The 19,485-nt window shown below is 35.7% G+C and overlaps 3 non-coding genes across 3 annotated transcripts; all 3 read right to left on the bottom strand.

Annotated features, from left to right (window-relative positions):
* Window positions 1-8,793: 8,793 nt before the first annotated feature.
* Window positions 8,794-8,866, bottom strand: TRNAF-GAA (transfer RNA phenylalanine (anticodon GAA)). The gene has a single exon. It is a non-coding gene; the product is annotated as a tRNA-Phe (tRNA).
* A 4,041-nt stretch (window positions 8,867-12,907) lies between these two features.
* On the bottom strand, window positions 12,908-12,980 carry TRNAF-GAA (transfer RNA phenylalanine (anticodon GAA)). Its single transcript has one exon. It is a non-coding gene; the product is annotated as a tRNA-Phe (tRNA).
* Window positions 12,981-13,846: 866 nt separating this feature from the next.
* Window positions 13,847-13,929, bottom strand: TRNAL-CAG (transfer RNA leucine (anticodon CAG)). The gene has a single exon. It is a non-coding gene; the product is annotated as a tRNA-Leu (tRNA).
* Between the last annotated feature and the right edge of the window lie 5,556 nt (window positions 13,930-19,485).

Here is a 19,485-nt window from a genome sequence, read left to right on the forward strand (position 1 = left end):
GGTGTTTTCACTCTGAACCATCCAGCATTGCAAGTATGCCAGTTTAGTGTCCAGCTTTTGCTTCCAGAGACAAGCAACCCATACATTTTTAAGTGGGCTCTACTCACTGGAGCAATGTCAAATATGTAGATGCTTTGTCTCACCATTAAAGTAGAAACCTCCTATATTTCAAATTAAAGATGACGGACCTGTGTGGAGCTTGTGTTTTTTGCCTTTTTGACTTTGTCCACAGCATATTTTTTAAGGACATTTGTCTCAGTAATGCCTCAGTGTTTCAAAGTCAAACAAGCTGACTATAATCATTCAGCTAGTGTCTGATAAGTGCTGTCTGTTTCAGCTATCAGGTTACCTTTTAATCCTCTTACAGCTAAGTCAATCTGAAATAAAACAAAATAGAGGAAAAATTACTAAAAAACATTCATGTGTTCAAAAGGAAAAAGTTACCGTTTCTCAAATTTTTAACATTTTGTTTTCTGTAGATAGTTAAGATTTTTAGGCCTTTTGATCATGATCAGTCCATGTGCTTTGTTTAATATCTCCTTAAAATGTAAACGGTGAAGAAAAAGCATTTTGCCGAAACCCGGGACCTTTAGATCTTCAGTCTAACGCTCTCCCAACTGAGCTATTTCAGCCATATCTATACATTGTCTGGGGGGTTTGACACTCTGCAAATGTCAAGTGTCACACCTGGAGGGATATATTATAATTTTTCATTTGACTGTTTTTTGAAGCATGATTTCTATTTGAAACGCCTTCCATTTTGCTGTACATATTTAATAACATTCATTAACTATTTGTGAATGAGTAGAAAAAGACAGCAATTTTGCCATTGAATTTTTACATTTTCAGTTTGTCTCCATGCACCAGTATAATTCTGACCCTGTGCTTCTAGGATAGGTCATGGTCGCACATAAAACACAATTTGCATGCATAATGTTACATCAAGTTTTATTTTTTATGAGATGCAAACAATTGGAGCAAAAAAGAGACAAAAATTTAGAGAAAATATTTTATTGATTGTTAATGTTAAAAGTGAGACCATTTGTCCCAAAATGTGCTGAAACATGTCAGAAGGACATGGGCATTTCACATTTTTTAAACTATGATTACCTACTTGTTAAGTTTTTGTTTATTAAGTATCGTTATGGTCTATTGATGTATGATGTGAAAACTATGAAAGTAGACTTACCAGCAAATCCGTTTCTAGATATATTTCATGACAGCACTGTAGAAGGTTGAATCCCTAACCTAATAGGGACAGAGAACACAAAGAGGTAAAATAGTCCCTCCTCATTGACTGTCCAAAGGATTTTTCTAGTGCCAAAAGAACAACAGACATATGCACAAAAAATCTGTTTGATGTTCCTAGAGTTCTTTTTTGAGAGGACAAATTCAGATTCACTCCAAAGACTCTCAGGAAATTTTTCAAAACCACATTACTAAGTTTTGTTTGACCTCATCTAATCAATAAATGAAGATAAAGTTTCTTGAAATTAAATGTTGATGTCAGAAGTGGGATTTGAACCCACTCCTCCAGGGGAGACACGCAGCGCCTTAGACCGCTCGGCCATCCTGACTTCGATATGCAATTGGAACTTAACTCCTTCCATGCTAGTCAGCAGAAATGTTACCATTCCTTGTGATTAAAAACTTGTCACACCACCCCAAAAAAGTCAATAAATAACATTTTTTATATGCGTACTTTTCTTCGTCTGCATTAATTTTTAAACCTCCATTTATTTTGTTTGGATATTAGAAATGTTAGATTTCTCACAAATGCGGTGATGCACCACATTTCTTCAGAAACTACTGTTTGGCCACACAGCAGGGCTTTGAAAGGAAGAGCCCTATTTGGGTTTTGCAATGCAGATTTTGCAGGAATACCTTGCAGATGAAATTTGCAGAGTACCAAAACAGCAGAAAACCTCCCAAAGTGACCACATTTTAGAAATTATTTTGCACAATGAGTTAATCAACACCTGCAATTACTATTGTCAGCCTATAGGTGTTTTCACTCTGAACCATCCAGCATTGCAAGTATGCCAGTTTAGTGTCCAGCTTTTGCTTCCAGAGACAAGCAACCCATACATTTTTAAGTGGGCTCTACTCAGTGGAGCAATGTCAAATATGTAGATGCTTTGTCTCACCATTAAAGTAGAAACCTCCTATATTTCAAATTAAAGATGACGGATCTGTGTGGAGCTTGTGTTTTTTGCCTTTTTGACTTTGTCCACAGCATATTTTTTAAGGACATTTGTCTCAGTAATGCCTCAGTGTTTCAAAGTCAAACAAGCTGACTATAATCATTCAGCTAGTGTCTGATAAGTGCTGTCTGTTTCAGCTATCAGGTTACCTTTTAATCCTCTTACAGCTAAGTCAATCTGAAATAAAACAAAATAGAGGAAAAATTACTAAAAAACATTCATGTGTTCAAAAGGAAAAAGTTACCGTTTCTCAAATTTTTAACATTTTGTTTTCTGTAGATAGTTAAGATTTTTAGGCCTTTTGATCATGATCAGTCCATGTGCTTTGTTTAATATCTCCTTAAAATGTAAACGGTGAAGAAAAAGCATTTTGCCGAAACCCGGGACCTTTAGATCTTCAGTCTAACGCTCTCCCAACTGAGCTATTTCAGCCATATCTATACATTGTCTGGGGGGTTTGACACTCTGCAAATGTCAAGTGTCACACCTGGAGGGATATATTATAATTTTTCATTTGACTGTTTTTTGAAGCATGATTTCTATTTGAAACGCCTTCCATTTTGCTGTACATATTTAATAACATTCATTAACTATTTGTGAATGAGTAGAAAAAGACAGCAATTTTGCCATTGAATTTTTACATTTTCAGTTTGTCTCCATGCACCAGTATAATTCTGACCCTGTGCTTCTAGAATAGGTCATGGTCGCACATAAAACACAATTTGCATGCATAATGTTACATCAAGTTTTATTTTTTATGAGATGCAAACAATTGGAGCAAAAAAGAGAGAAAAATTTAGAGAAAATATTTTATTGATTGTTAAAAGTGAGACCATTTGTCCCAAAATGTGCTGAAACATGTCAGAAGGACATGGGCATTTCACATTTTTTAAACTATGATTACCTACTTGTTAAGTTTTTGTTAATTAAGTATCGTTATGGTCTATTGATGTATGAGGTGAAAACTATGAAAGTAGACTTACCAGCAAATCCGTTTCTAGATATATTTCATGACAGCACTGTAGAAGGTTGATTCCCTACCCTAATAGGGACAGAGAACACAAAGAGGTGAAATAGTCCCTCCTCATTGACTGTCCAAAGGATTTTTCTAGTGCCAAAAGAACAACAGACATATGCACAAAAAATCTCTTTGATGTTCCTAGAGTTCTTTTTTGAGAGGACAAATTCAGATTCACTCCAAAGACTCTCAGGAAATTTTTCAAAACCACATTACTAAGTTTTGTTTGACCTCATCTAATCAAAAAATGAAGATAAAGTTTCTTGAAATTAAATGTTGATGTCAGAAGTGGGATTTGAACCCACGCCTCCAGGGGAGACTGCGACCTGCGACTGCGACAAAATAGAGGAAAAATTACTAAAAAACATTCATGTGTTCAAAAGGAAAAAGTTACCGTTTCTCAAATTTTTAACAGAGACTGCCACCTGAACGCAGCGCCGTAGACCACTTGGCCATCCTGACTTCGATATGCAATTGGAACTTAACTCCTTCCATGCTAGTCAGCAGAAATGTTACCATTCCTTGTGATTAAAAACTTGTCACACCACCCCAAAAAAGTCAATAAATAACATTTTTTATATGCGTACTTTTCGTCTGCATAAATTTTTAAACCTCCATTTATTTTGTTTGGATATTAGAAATGTTAGATTTCTCACAAATGCCGTGATGCACCACATTTCTTCAGAAACTACTGTTTGGCCACACAGCAGGGCTTTGAAAGGAAGAGCCCTATTTGGGTTTTGCAATGCAGATTTTGCAGGAATACCTTGCAGATGAAATTTGCAGAGTACCAAAACAGCAGAAAACCTCCCAAAGTGACCACATTTTAGAAATTATTTTGCACAATGAGTTAATCAACACCTGCAATTACTATTGTCAGCCTATAGGTGTTTTCACTCTGAACCATCCAGCATTGCAAGTATGCCAGTTTAGTGCCCAGCTTTTGCTTGCAGAGACAAGCAACCCATACATTTTTAAGTGGGCTCTACTCACTGGAGCAATGTCAAATATGTAGATGCTTTGTCTCACCATTAAAGTAGAAACCTCCTATATTTCAAATTAAAGATGACGGACCTGTGTGGAGCTTGTGTTTTTTGCCTTTTTGACTTTGTCCACAGCATATTTTTTAAGGACATTTGTCTCAGTAATGCCTCAGTGTTTCAAAGTCAAACAAGATGACTATAATCATTCAGCTAGTGTCTGATAAGTGCTGTCTGTTTCAGCTATCAGGTTACCTTTTAATCCTCTTACAGCTAAGTCAATCTGAAATAAAACAAAATAGAGGAAAAATTACTAAAAAACATTCATGTGTTCAAAAGGAAAAAGTTACCGTTTCTCAAATTTTTAACATTTTGTATTCTGTAGATAGTTAAAATTTTTAGGCCTTTTGATCATGATCAGTCCATGTGCTTTGTTTAATATCTCCTTAAAATGTAAACGGTGAAGAAAAAGCATTTTGCCGAAACCCTGGATTGGACCAGGGACCTTTAGATCTTCAGTCTAACGCTCTCCCAACTGAGCTATTTCGGCCATATCTATACATTTTCTGGGGGGTTTGACACTCTGCAAATGTCAAGTGTCACACCTGGAGGGATATATTATAATTTTTCATTTGACTGTTTTTTGAAGCATGATTTCTATTTGAAACGCCTTCCATTTTGCTGTACATATTTAATAACATTCATTAACTATTTGTGAATGAGTAGAAAAAGACAGCAATTTTGCCATTGAATTTTTACATTTTCAGTTTGTCTCCATGCACCAGTATAATTCTGACCCTGTGCTTCTAGAATAGGTCATGGTCGCACATAAAACACAATTTGCATGCATAATGTTACATCAAGTTTTATTTTTTATGAGATGCAAACAATTGGAGCAAAAAAGAGACAAAAATTTAGAGAAAATATTTTATTGATTGTTAAAAGTGAGACCATTTGTCCCAAAATGTGCTGAAACATGTCAGAAGGACATGGGCATTTCACATTTTTTAAACTATGATTACCTACTTGTTAAGTTTTTGTTTATTAAGTATCGTTATGGTCTATTGATGTATGAGGTGAAAACTATGAAAGTAGACTTACCAGCAAATCTGTTTCTAGATATATTTCATGACAGCACTGTAGAAGGTTGATTCCCTACCCTAATAGGGACAGAGAACACAAAGAGGTGAAATAGTCCCTCCTCATTGACTGTCCAAAGGATTTTTCTAGTGCCAAAAGAACAACAGACATATGCACAAAAAATCTGTTTGAAGTTCCTAGAGTTCTTTTTTGAGAGGACAAATTCAGATTCACTCCAAAGACTCTCAGGAAATTTTTCAAAACCACATTACTAAGTTTTGTTTGACCTCATCTAATCAATAAATGAAGATAAAGTTTCTTGAAATTAAATGTTGATGTCAGAAGTGGGATTTGAACCCACTCCTCCAGGGGAGACACGCAGCGCCTTAGACCGCTCGGCCATCCTGACTTCAATATGCAATTGGAACTTAACTCCTTCCATGCTAGTCAGCAGAAATGTTACCATTCCTTGTGATTAAAAACTTGTCACACCACCCCAAAAAAGTCAATAAATAACATTTTTTATATGCGTACTTTTCTTCGTCTGCATTAATTTTTAAACCTCCATTTATTTTGTTTGGATATTAGAAATGTTAGATTTCTCACAAATGCGGTGATGCACCACATTTCTTCAGAAACTACTGTTTGGCCACACAGCAGGGCTTTGAAAGGAAGAGCCCTGTTTGGGTTTTGCAATGCAGATTTTGCAGGAATACCTTGCAGATGAAATTTGCAGAGTACCAAAACAGCAGAAAACCTCCCAAAGTGACCACATTTTAGATATTATTTTGCACAATGAGTTAATCAACACCTGCAATTACTATTGTCAGCCTATAGGTGTTTTCACTCTGAACCATCCAGCATTGCAAGTATGCCAGTTTAGTGTCCAGCTTTTGCTTCCAGAGACAAGCAACCCATACATTTTTAAGTGGGCTCTACTCACTGGAGCAATGTCAAATATGTAGATGCTTTGTCTCACCATTAAAGTAGAAACCTCCTATATTTCAAATTAAAGATGACGGATCTGTGTGGAGCTTGTGTTTTTTGCCTTTTTGACTTTGTCCACAGCATATTTTTTAAGGACATTTGTCTCAGTAATGCCTCAGTGTTTCAAAGTCAAACAAGCTGACTATAATCATTCAGCTAGTGTCTGATAAGTGCTGTCTGTTTCAGCTATCAGGTTACCTTTTAATCCTCTTACAGCTAAGTCAATCTGAAATAAAACAAAATAGAGGAAAAATTACTAAAAAACATTCATGTGTTCAAAAGGAAAAAGTTACCGTTTCTCAAATTTTTAACATTTTGTTTTCTGTAGATAGTTAAGATTTTTAGGCCTTTTGATCATGATCAGTCCATGTGCTTTGTTTAATATCTCCTTAAAATGTAAACGGTGAAGAAAAAGCATTTTGCCGAAACCCGGGACCTTTAGATCTTCAGTCTAACGCTCTCCCAACTGAGCTATTTCAGCCATATCTATACATTGTCTGGGGGGTTTGACACTCTGCAAATGTCAAGTGTCACACCTGGAGGGATATATTATAATTTTTCATTTGACTGTTTTTTGAAGCATGATTTCTATTTGAAACGCCTTCCATTTTGCTGTACATATTTAATAACATTCATTAACTATTTGTGAATGAGTAGAAAAAGACAGCAATTTTGCCATTGAATTTTTACATTTTCAGTTTGTCTCCATGCACCAGTATAATTCTGACCCTGTGCTTCTAGAATAGGTCATGGTCGCACATAAAACACAATTTGCATGCATAATGTTACATCAAGTTTTATTTTTTATGAGATGCAAACAATTGGAGCAAAAAAGAGACAAAAATTTAGAGAAAATATTTTATTGATTGTTAAAAGTGAGACCATTTGTCCCAAAATGTGCTGAAACATGTCAGAAGGACATGGGCATTTCACATTTTTTAAACTATGATTACCTACTTGTTAAGTTTTTGTTAATTAAGTATCGTTATGGTCTATTGATGTATGAGGTGAAAACTATGAAAGTAGACTTACCAGCAAATCCGTTTCTAGATATATTTCATGACAGCACTGTAGAAGGTTGATTCCCTACCCTAATAGGGACAGAGAACACAAAGAGGTGAAATAGTCCCTCCTCATTGACTGTCCAAAGGATTTTTCTAGTGCCAAAAGAACAACAGACATATGCACAAAAAATCTGTTTGATGTTCCTAGAGTTCTTTTTTGAGAGGACAAATTCAGATTCACTCCAAAGACTCTCAGGAAATTTTTCAAAACCACATTACTAAGTTTTGTTTGACCTCATCTAATCAAAAAATGAAGATAAAGTTTCTTGAAATTAAATGTTGATGTCAGAAGTGGGATTTGAACCCACGCCTTCAGGGGAGACTGCGACCTGCGACTGCGACAAAATAGAGGAAAAATTACTAAAAAACATTCATGTGTTCAAAAGGAAAAAGTTACCGTTTCTCAAATTTTTAACAGAGACTGCCACCTGAACGCAGCGCCGTAGACCACTTGGCCATCCTGACTTCGATATGCAATTGGAACTTAACTCCTTCCATGCTAGTCAGCAGAAATGTTACCATTCCTTGTGATTAAAAACTTGTCACACCACCCCAAAAAAGTCAATAAATAACATTTTTTATATGCGTACTTTTCGTCTGCATAAATTTTTAAACCTCCATTTATTTTGTTTGGATATTAGAAATGTTAGATTTCTCACAAATGCGGTGATGCACCACATTTCTTCAGAAACTACTGTTTGGCCACACAGCAGGGCTTTGAAAGGAAGAGCCCTATTTGGGTTTTGCAATGCAGATTTTGCAGGAATACCTTGCAGATGAAATTTGCAGAGTACCAAAACAGCAGAAAACCTCCCAAAGTGACCACATTTTAGAAATTATTTTGCACAATGAGTTAATCAACACCTGCAATTACTATTGTCAGCCTATAGGTGTTTTCACTCTGAACCATCCAGCATTGCAAGTATGCCAGTTTAGTGCCCAGCTTTTGCTTGCAGAGACAAGCAACCCATACATTTTTAAGTGGGCTCTACTCACTGGAGCAATGTCAAATATGTAGATGCTTTGTCTCACCATTAAAGTAGAAACCTCCTATATTTCAAATTAAAGATGACGGACCTGTGTGGAGCTTGTGTTTTTTGCCTTTTTGACTTTGTCCACAGCATATTTTTTAAGGACATTTGTCTCAGTAATGCCTCAGTGTTTCAAAGTCAAACAAGATGACTATAATCATTCAGCTAGTGTCTGATAAGTGCTGTCTGTTTCAGCTATCAGGTTACCTTTTAATCCTCTTACAGCTAAGTCAATCTGAAATAAAACAAAATAGAGGAAAAATTACTAAAAAACATTCATGTGTTCAAAAGGAAAAAGTTACCGTTTCTCAAATTTTTAACATTTTGTATTCTGTAGATAGTTAAAATTTTTAGGCCTTTTGATCATGATCAGTCCATGTGCTTTGTTTAATATCTCCTTAAAATGTAAACGGTGAAGAAAAAGCATTTTGCCGAAACCCGGGATTGGACCAGGGACCTTTAGATCTTCAGTCTAACGCTCTCCCAACTGAGCTATTTCGGCCATATCTATACATTTTCTGGGGGGTTTGACACTCTGCAAATGTCAAGTGTCACACCTGGAGGGATATATTATAATTTTTCATTTGACTGTTTTTTGAAGCATGATTTCTATTTGAAACGCCTTCCATTTTGCTGTACATATTTAATAACATTCATTAACTATTTGTGAATGAGTAGAAAAAGACAGCAATTTTGCCATTGAATTTTTACATTTTCAGTTTGTCTCCATGCACCAGTATAATTCTGACCCTGTGCTTCTAGAATAGGTCATGGTCGCACATAAAACACAATTTGCATGCATAATGTTACATCAAGTTTTATTTTTTATGAGATGCAAACAATTGGAGCAAAAAAGAGACAAAAATTTAGAGAAAATATTTTATTGATTGTTAAAAGTGAGACCATTTGTCCCAAAATGTGCTGAAACATGTCAGAAGGACATGGGCATTTCACATTTTTTAAACTATGATTACCTACTTGTTAAGTTTTTGTTTATTAAGTATCGTTATGGTCTATTGATGTATGAGGTGAAAACTATGAAAGTAGACTTACCAGCAAATCTGTTTCTAGATATATTTCATGACAGCACTGTAGAAGGTTGATTCCCTACCCTAATAGGGACAGAGAACACAAAGAGGTGAAATAGTCCCTCCTCATTGACTGTCCAAAGGATTTTTCTAGTGCCAAAAGAACAACAGACATATGCACAAAAAATCTGTTTGAAGTTCCTAGAGTTCTTTTTTGAGAGGACAAATTCAGATTCACTCCAAAGACTCTCAGGAAATTTTTCAAAACCACATTACTAAGTTTTGTTTGACCTCATCTAATCAATAAATGAAGATAAAGTTTCTTGAAATTAAATGTTGATGTCAGAAGTGGGATTTGAACCCACTCCTCCAGGGGAGACACGCAGCGCCTTAGACCGCTCGGCCATCCTGACTTCAATATGCAATTGGAACTTAACTCCTTCCATGCTAGTCAGCAGAAATGTTACCATTCCTTGTGATTAAAAACTTGTCACACCACCCCAAAAAAGTCAATAAATAACATTTTTTATATGCGTACTTTTCTTCGTCTGCATTAATTTTTAAACCTCCATTTATTTTGTTTGGATATTAGAAATGTTAGATTTCTCACAAATGCGGTGATGCACCACATTTCTTCAGAAACTACTGTTTGGCCACACAGCAGGGCTTTGAAAGGAAGAGCCCTGTTTGGGTTTTGCAATGCAGATTTTGCAGGAATACCTTGCAGATGAAATTTGCAGAGTACCAAAACAGCAGAAAACCTCCCAAAGTGACCACATTTTAGAAATTATTTTGCACAATGAGTTAATCAACACCTGCAATTACTATTGTCAGCCTATAGGTGTTTTCACTCTGAACCATCCAGCATTGCAAGTATGCCAGTTTAGTGTCCAGCTTTTGCTTCCAGAGACAAGCAACCCATACATTTTTAAGTGGGCTCTACTCACTGGAGCAATGTCAAATATGTAGATGCTTTGTCTCACCATTAAAGTAGAAACCTCCTATATTTCAAATTAAAGATGACGGATCTGTGTGGAGCTTGTGTTTTTTGCCTTTTTGACTTTGTCCACAGCATATTTTTTAAGGACATTTGTCTCAGTAATGCCTCAGTGTTTCAAAGTCAAACAAGCTGACTATAATCATTCAGCTAGTGTCTGATAAGTGCTGTCTGTTTCAGCTATCAGGTTACCTTTTAATCCTCTTACAGCTAAGTCAATCTGAAATAAAACAAAATAGAGGAAAAATTACTAAAAAACATTCATGTGTTCAAAAGGAAAAAGTTACCGTTTCTCAAATTTTTAACATTTTGTTTTCTGTAGATAGTTAAGATTTTTAGGCCTTTTGATCATGATCAGTCCATGTGCTTTGTTTAATATCTCCTTAAAATGTAAACGGTGAAGAAAAAGCATTTTGCCGAAACCCGGGACCTTTAGATCTTCAGTCTAACGCTCTCCCAACTGAGCTATTTCAGCCATATCTATACATTGTCTGGGGGGTTTGACACTCTGCAAATGTCAAGTGTCACACCTGGAGGGATATATTATAATTTTTCATTTGACTGTTTTTTGAAGCATGATTTCTATTTGAAACGCCTTCCATTTTGCTGTACATATTTAATAACATTCATTAACTATTTGTGAATGAGTAGAAAAAGACAGCAATTTTGCCATTGAATTTTTACATTTTCAGTTTGTCTCCATGCACCAGTATAATTCTGACCCTGTGCTTCTAGAATAGGTCATGGTCGCACATAAAACACAATTTGCATGCATAATGTTACATCAAGTTTTATTTTTTATGAGATGCAAACAATTGGAGCAAAAAAGAGACAAAAATTTAGAGAAAATATTTTATTGATTGTTAAAAGTGAGACCATTTGTCCCAAAATGTGCTGAAACATGTCAGAAGGACATGGGCATTTCACATTTTTTAAACTATGATTACCTACTTGTTAAGTTTTTGTTAATTAAGTATCGTTATGGTCTATTGATGTATGAGGTGAAAACTATGAAAGTAGACTTACCAGCAAATCCGTTTCTAGATATATTTCATGACAGCACTGTAGAAGGTTGATTCCCTACCCTAATAGGGACAGAGAACACAAAGAGGTGAAATAGTCCCTCCTCATTGACTGTCCAAAGGATTTTTCTAGTGCCAAAAGAACAACAGACATATGCACAAAAAATCTGTTTGATGTTCCTAGAGTTCTTTTTTGAGAGGACAAATTCAGATTCACTCCAAAGACTCTCAGGAAATTTTTCAAAACCACATTACTAAGTTTTGTTTGACCTCATCTAATCAAAAAATGAAGATAAAGTTTCTTGAAATTAAATGTTGATGTCAGAAGTGGGATTTGAACCCACGCCTCCAGGGGAGACTGCGACCTGCGACTGCGACAAAATAGAGGAAAAATTACTAAAAAACATTCATGTGTTCAAAAGGAAAAAGTTACCGTTTCTCAAATTTTTAACAGAGACTGCCACCTGAACGCAGCGCCGTAGACCACTTGGCCATCCTGACTTCGATATGCAATTGGAACTTAACTCCTTCCATGCTAGTCAGCAGAAATGTTACCATTCCTTGTGATTAAAAACTTGTCACACCACCCCAAAAAAGTCAATAAATAACATTTTTTATATGCGTACTTTTCGTCTGCATAAATTTTTAAACCTCCATTTATTTTGTTTGGATATTAGAAATGTTAGATTTCTCACAAATGCGGTGATGCACCACATTTCTTCAGAAACTACTGTTTGGCCACACAGCAGGGCTTTGAAAGGAAGAGCCCTATTTGGGTTTTGCAATGCAGATTTTGCAGGAATACCTTGCAGATGAAATTTGCAGAGTACCAAAACAGCAGAAAACCTCCCAAAGTGACCACATTTTAGAAATTATTTTGCACAATGAGTTAATCAACACCTGCAATTACTATTGTCAGCCTATAGGTGTTTTCACTCTGAACCATCCAGCATTGCAAGTATGCCAGTTTAGTGCCCAGCTTTTGCTTGCAGAGACAAGCAACCCATACATTTTTAAGTGGGCTCTACTCACTGGAGCAATGTCAAATATGTAGATGCTTTGTCTCACCATTAAAGTAGAAACCTCCTATATTTCAAATTAAAGATGACGGACCTGTGTGGAGCTTGTGTTTTTTGCCTTTTTGACTTTGTCCACAGCATATTTTTTAAGGACATTTGTCTCAGTAATGCCTCAGTGTTTCAAAGTCAAACAAGATGACTATAATCATTCAGCTAGTGTCTGATAAGTGCTGTCTGTTTCAGCTATCAGGTTACCTTTTAATCCTCTTACAGCTAAGTCAATCTGAAATAAAACAAAATAGAGGAAAAATTACTAAAAAACATTCATGTGTTCAAAAGGAAAAAGTTACCGTTTCTCAAATTTTTAACATTTTGTATTCTGTAGATAGTTAAAATTTTTAGGCCTTTTGATCATGATCAGTCCATGTGCTTTGTTTAATATCTCCTTAAAATGTAAACGGTGAAGAAAAAGCATTTTGCCGAAACCCGGGATTGGACCAGGGACCTTTAGATCTTCAGTCTAACGCTCTCCCAACTGAGCTATTTCGGCCATATCTATACATTTTCTGGGGGGTTTGACACTCTGCAAATGTCAAGTGTCACACCTGGAGGGATATATTATAATTTTTCATTTGACTGTTTTTTGAAGCATGATTTCTATTTGAAACGCCTTCCATTTTGCTGTACATATTTAATAACATTCATTAACTATTTGTGAATGAGTAGAAAAAGACAGCAATTTTGCCATTGAATTTTTACATTTTCAGTTTGTCTCCATGCACCAGTATAATTCTGACCCTGTGCTTCTAGAATAGGTCATGGTCGCACATAAAACACAATTTGCATGCATAATGTTACATCAAGTTTTATTTTTTATGAGATGCAAACAATTGGAGCAAAAAAGAGACAAAAATTTAGAGAAAATATTTTATTGATTGTTAAAAGTGAGACCATTTGTCCCAAAATGTGCTGAAACATGTCAGAAGGACATGGGCATTTCACATTTTTTAAACTATGATTACCTACTTGTTAAGTTTTTGTTTATTAAGTATCGTTATGGTCTATTGATGTATGAGGTGAAAACTATGAAAGTAGACTTACCAGCAAATCTGTTTCTAGATATATTTCATGACAGCACTGTAGAAGGTTGATTCCCTACCCTAATAGGGACAGAGAACACAAAGAGGTGAAATAGTCCCTCCTCATTGACTGTCCAAAGGATTTTTCTAGTGCCAAAAGAACAACAGACATATGCACAAAAAATCTGTTTGAAGTTCCTAGAGTTCTTTTTTGAGAGGACAAATTCAGATTCACTCCAAAGACTCTCAGGAAATTTTTCAAAACCACATTACTAAGTTTTGTTTGACCTCATCTAATCAATAAATGAAGATAAAGTTTCTTGAAATTAAATGTTGATGTCAGAAGTGGGATTTGAACCCACGCCTCCAGGGGAGACTGCGACCTGAACGCAGCGCCTTAGACCGCTCGGCCATCCTGACTTCGATATGCAATTGGAACTTAACTCCTTCCATGCTAGTCAGCAGAAATGTTACCATCCCTTGTGATTAAAAACTTGTCACACCACCCCAAAAAAGTCAATAAATAACATTTTTTATATGCGTACTTTTCGTCTGCATTAATTTTTAAACCTCCATTTATTTTGTTTGGATATTAGAAATGTTAGATTTCTCACAAATGCGGTGATGCACCACATTTCTTCAGAAACTACTGTTTGGCCACACAGCAGGGCTTTGAAAGGAAGAGCCCTATTTGGGTTTTGCAATGCAGATTTTGCAGGAATACCTTGCAGATGAAATTTGCAGAGTACCAAAACAGCAGAAAACCTCCCAAAGTGACCACATTTTAGAAATTATTTTGCACAATGAGTTAATCAACACCTGCAATTACTATTGTCAGCCTATAGGTGTTTTCACTCTGAACCATCCAGCATTGCAAGTATGCCAGTTTAGTGCCCAGCTTTTGCTTGCAGAGACAAGCAACCCATACATTTTTAAGTGGGCTCTACTCACTGGAGCAATGTCAAATATGTAGATGCTTTGTCTCACCATTAAAGTAGAAACCTCCTATATTTCAAATTAAAGATGACGGACCTGTGTGGAGCTTGTGTTTTTTGCCTTTTTGACTTTGTCCACAGCATATTTTTTAAGGACATTTGTCTCAGTAATGCCTCAGTGTTTCAAAGTCAAACAAGCTGACTATAATCATTCAGCTAGTGTCTGATAAGTGCTGTCTGTTTCAGCTATCAGGTTACCTTTTAATCCTCTTACAGCTAAGTCAATCTGAAATAAAACAAAATAGAGGAAAAATTACTAAAAAACATTCATGTGTTCAAAAGGAAAAAGTTACCGTTTCTCAAATTTTTAACATTTTGTTTTCTGTAGATAGTTAAGATTTTTAGGCCTTTTGATCATGATCAGTCCATGTGCTTTGTTTAATATCTCCTTAAAATGTAAACGGTGAAGAAAAAGAATTTTGCCGAAACCCGGGACCTTTAGATCTTCAGTCTAACGCTCTCCCAACTGAGCTATTTCGGCCATATCTATACATTTTCTGGGGGGTTTGACACTCTGCAAATGTCAAGTGTCACACCTGGAGGGATATATTATAATTTTTCATTTGACTGTTTTTTGAAGCATGATTTCTATTTGAAACGCCTTCCATTTTGCTGTACATATTTAATAACATTCATTAACTATTTGTGAATGAGTAGAAAAAGACAGCAATTTTGCCATTGAATTTTTACATTTTCAGTTTGTCTCCATGCACCAGTATAATTCTGACCCTGTGCTTCTAGAATAGGTCATGGTCGCACATAAAACACAATTTGCATGCATAATGTTACATCAAGTTTTATTTTTTATGAGATGCAAACAATTGGAGCAAAAAAGAGACAAAAATTTAGAGAAAATATTTTATTGATTGTTAAAAGTGAGACCATTTGTCCCAAAATGTGCTGAAACATGTCAGAAGGACATGGGCATTTCACATTTTTTAAACTATGATTACCTACTTGTTAAGTTTTTGTTAATTAAGTATCGTTATGGTCTATTGATGTATGAGGTGAAAACTATGAAAGTAGACTTACCAGCAAATCCGTTTCTAGATATATTTCATGACAGCACTGTAGAAGGTTGATTCCCTACCCTAATAGGGACAGAGAACACAAAGAGGTGAAATAGTCCCTCCTCATTGACTGTCCAAAGGATTTTTCTAGTGCCAAAAGAACAACAGACATATGCACAAAAAAACCTGTTTGATGTTCCTAGAGTTCTTTTTTGAGAGGACAAATTCAGATTCACTCCAAAGACTCTCAGGAAATTTTTCAAAACCACATTACTAAGTTTTGTTTGACCTCATCTAATCAATAAATGAAGATAAAGTTTCTTGAAATTAAATGTTGATGTCTGAAGTGGGATTTGAACCCACGCCTCCAGGGAAGACTGCGACCTGAACACAGCGCCTTAGACCGCTCGGCCATCCTGACTTCGATATGCAATTGGAACTTAACTCCTTCCATGCTAGTCAGCAGAAATGTTACCATTCCTTGTGATTAAAAACTTGTCACACCACCCCAAAAAAGTCAATAAATAACATTTTTTATATGCGTACTTTTCTTCGTCTGCATTAATTTTTAAACCTCCATTTATTTTGTTTGGATATTAGAAATGTTAGATTTCTCACAAATGCGGTGATGCACCACATTTCTTCAGAAACTACTGTTTGGCCACACAGCAGGGCTTTGAAAGGAAGAGCCCTGTTTGGGTTTTGCAATGCAGATTTTGCAGGAATACCTTGCAGATGAAATTTGCAGAGTACCAAAACAGCAGAAAACCTCCCAAAGTGACCACATTTTAGAAATTATTTTGCACAATGAGTTAATCAACACCTGCAATTACTATTGTCAGCCTATAGGTGTTTTCACTCTGAACCATCCAGCATTGCAAGTATGCCAGTTTAGTGTCCAGCTTTTGCTTCCAGAGACAAGCAACCCATACATTTTTAAGTGGGCTCTACTCACTGGAGCAATGTCAAATATGTAGATGCTTTGTCTCACCATTAAAGTAGAAACCTCCTATATTTCAAATTAAAGATGACGGATCTGTGTGGAGCTTGTGTTTTTTGCCTTTTTGACTTTGTCCACAGCATATTTTTTAAGGACATTTGTCTCAGTAATGCCTCAGTGTTTCAAAGTCAAACAAGCTGACTATAATCATTCAGCTAGTGTCTGATAAGTGCTGTCTGTTTCAGCTATCAGGTTACCTTTTAATCCTCTTACAGCTAAGTCAATCTGAAATAAAACAAAATAGAGGAAAAATTACTAAAAAACATTCATGTGTTCAAAAGGAAAAAGTTACCGTTTCTCAAATTTTTAACATTTTGTTTTCTGTAGATAGTTAAGATTTTTAGGCCTTTTGATCATGATCAGTCCATGTGCTTTGTTTAATATCTCCTTAAAATGTAAACGGTGAAGAAAAAGCATTTTGCCGAAACCCGGGACCTTTAGATCTTCAGTCTAACGCTCTCCCAACTGAGCTATTTCAGCCATATCTATACATTGTCTGGGGGGTTTGACACTCTGCAAATGTCAAGTGTCACACCTGGAGGGATATATTATAATTTTTCATTTGACTGTTTTTTGAAGCATGATTTCTATTTGAAACGCCTTCCATTTTGCTGTACATATTTAATAACATTCATTAACTATTTGTGAATGAGTAGAAAAAGACAGCAATTTTGCCATTGAATTTTTACATTTTCAGTTTGTCTCCATGCACCAGTATAATTCTGACCCTGTGCTTCTAGAATAGGTCATGGTCGCACATAAAACACAATTTGCATGCATAATGTTACATCAAGTTTTATTTTTTATGAGATGCAAACAATTGGAGCAAAAAAGAGACAAAAATTTAGAGAAAATATTTTATTGATTGTTAAAAGTGAGACCATTTGTCCCAAAATGTGCTGAAACATGTCAGAAGGACATGGGCATTTCACATTTTTTAAACTATGATTACCTACTTGTTAAGTTTTTGTTAATTAAGTATCGTTATGGTCTATTGATGTATGAGGTGAAAACTATGAAAGTAGACTTACCAGCAAATCCGTTTCTAGATATATTTCATGACAGCACTGTAGAAGGTTGATTCCCTACCCTAATAGGGACAGAGAACACAAAGAGGTGAAATAGTCCCTCCTCATTGACTGTCCAAAGGATTTTTCTAGTGCCAAAAGAACAACAGACATATGCACAAAAAATCTGTTTGATGTTCCTAGAGTTCTTTTTTGAGAGGACAAATTCAGATTCACTCCAAAGACTCTCAGGAAATTTTTCAAAACCACATTACTAAGTTTTGTTTGACCTCATCTAATCAAAAAATGAAGATAAAGTTTCTTGAAATTAAATGTTGATGTCAGAAGTGGGATTTGAACCCACGCCTCCAGGGGAGACTGCGACCTGCGACTGCGACAAAATAGAGGAAAAATTACTAAAAAACATTCATGTGTTCAAAAGGAAAAAGTTACCGTTTCTCAAATTTTTAACAGAGACTGCCACCTGAACGCAGCGCCGTAGACCACTTGGCCATCCTGACTTCGATATGCAATTGGAACTTAACTCCTTCCATGCTAGTCAGCAGAAATGTTACCATTCCTTGTGATTAAAAACTTGTCACACCACCCCAAAAAAGTCAATAAATAACATTTTTTATATGCGTACTTTTCGTCTGCATAAATTTTTAAACCTCCATTTATTTTGTTTGGATATTAGAAATGTTAGATTTCTCACAAATGCGGTGATGCACCACATTTCTTCAGAAACTACTGTTTGGCCACACAGCAGGGCTTTGAAAGGAAGAGCCCTATTTGGGTTTTGCAATGCAGATTTTGCAGGAATACCTTGCAGATGAAATTTGCAGAGTACCAAAACAGCAGAAAACCTCCCAAAGTGACCACATTTTAGAAATTATTTTGCACAATGAGTTAATCAACACCTGCAATTACTATTGTCAGCCTATAGGTGTTTTCACTCTGAACCATCCAGCATTGCAAGTATGCCAGTTTAGTGCCCAGCTTTTGCTTGCAGAGACAAGCAACCCATACATTTTTAAGTGGGCTCTACTCACTGGAGCAATGTCAAATATGTAGATGCTTTGTCTCACCATTAAAGTAGAAACCTCCTATATTTCAAATTAAAGATGACGGACCTGTGTGGAGCTTGTGTTTTTTGCCTTTTTGACTTTGTCCACAGCATATTTTTTAAGGACATTTGTCTCAGTAATGCCTCAGTGTTTCAAAGTCAAACAAGATGACTATAATCATTCAGCTAGTGTCTGATAAGTGCTGTCTGTTTCAGCTATCAGGTTACCTTTTAATCCTCTTACAGCTAAGTCAATCTGAAATAAAACAAAATAGAGGAAAAATTACTAAAAAACATTCATGTGTTCAAAAGGAAAAAGTTACCGTTTCTCAAATTTTTAACATTTTGTATTCTGTAGATAGTTAAAATTTTTAGGCCTTTTGATCATGATCAGTCCATGTGCTTTGTTTAATATCTCCTTAAAATGTAAACGGTGAAGAAAAAGCATTTTGCCGAAACCCGGGACCTTTAGATCTTCAGTCTAACGCTCTCCCAACTGAGCTATTTCGGCCATATCTATACATTTTCTGGGGGGTTTGACACTCTGCAAATGTCAAGTGTCACACCTGGAGGGATATATTATAATTTTTCATTTGACTGTTTTTTGAAGCATGATTTCTATTTGAAACGCCTTCCATTTTGCTGTACATATTTAATAACATTCATTAACTATTTGTGAATGAGTAGAAAAAGACAGCAATTTTGCCATTGAATTTTTACATTTTCAGTTTGTCTCCATGCACCAGTATAATTCTGACCCTGTGCTTCTAGAATAGGTCATGGTCGCACATAAAACACAATTTGCATGCATAATGTTACATCAAGTTTTATTTTTTATGAGATGCAAACAATTGGAGCAAAAAAGAGACAAAAATTTAGAGAAAATATTTTATTGATT

The sequence above is a fragment of the Dendrobates tinctorius genome, unplaced genomic scaffold (genome assembly GCF_039654945.1).
Source record: "Dendrobates tinctorius isolate UK_male_01 unplaced genomic scaffold, ASM3965494v1 ptg000184l, whole genome shotgun sequence".
In the NCBI taxonomy this organism is placed as follows: domain Eukaryota; kingdom Metazoa; phylum Chordata; class Amphibia; order Anura; family Dendrobatidae; genus Dendrobates; species Dendrobates tinctorius.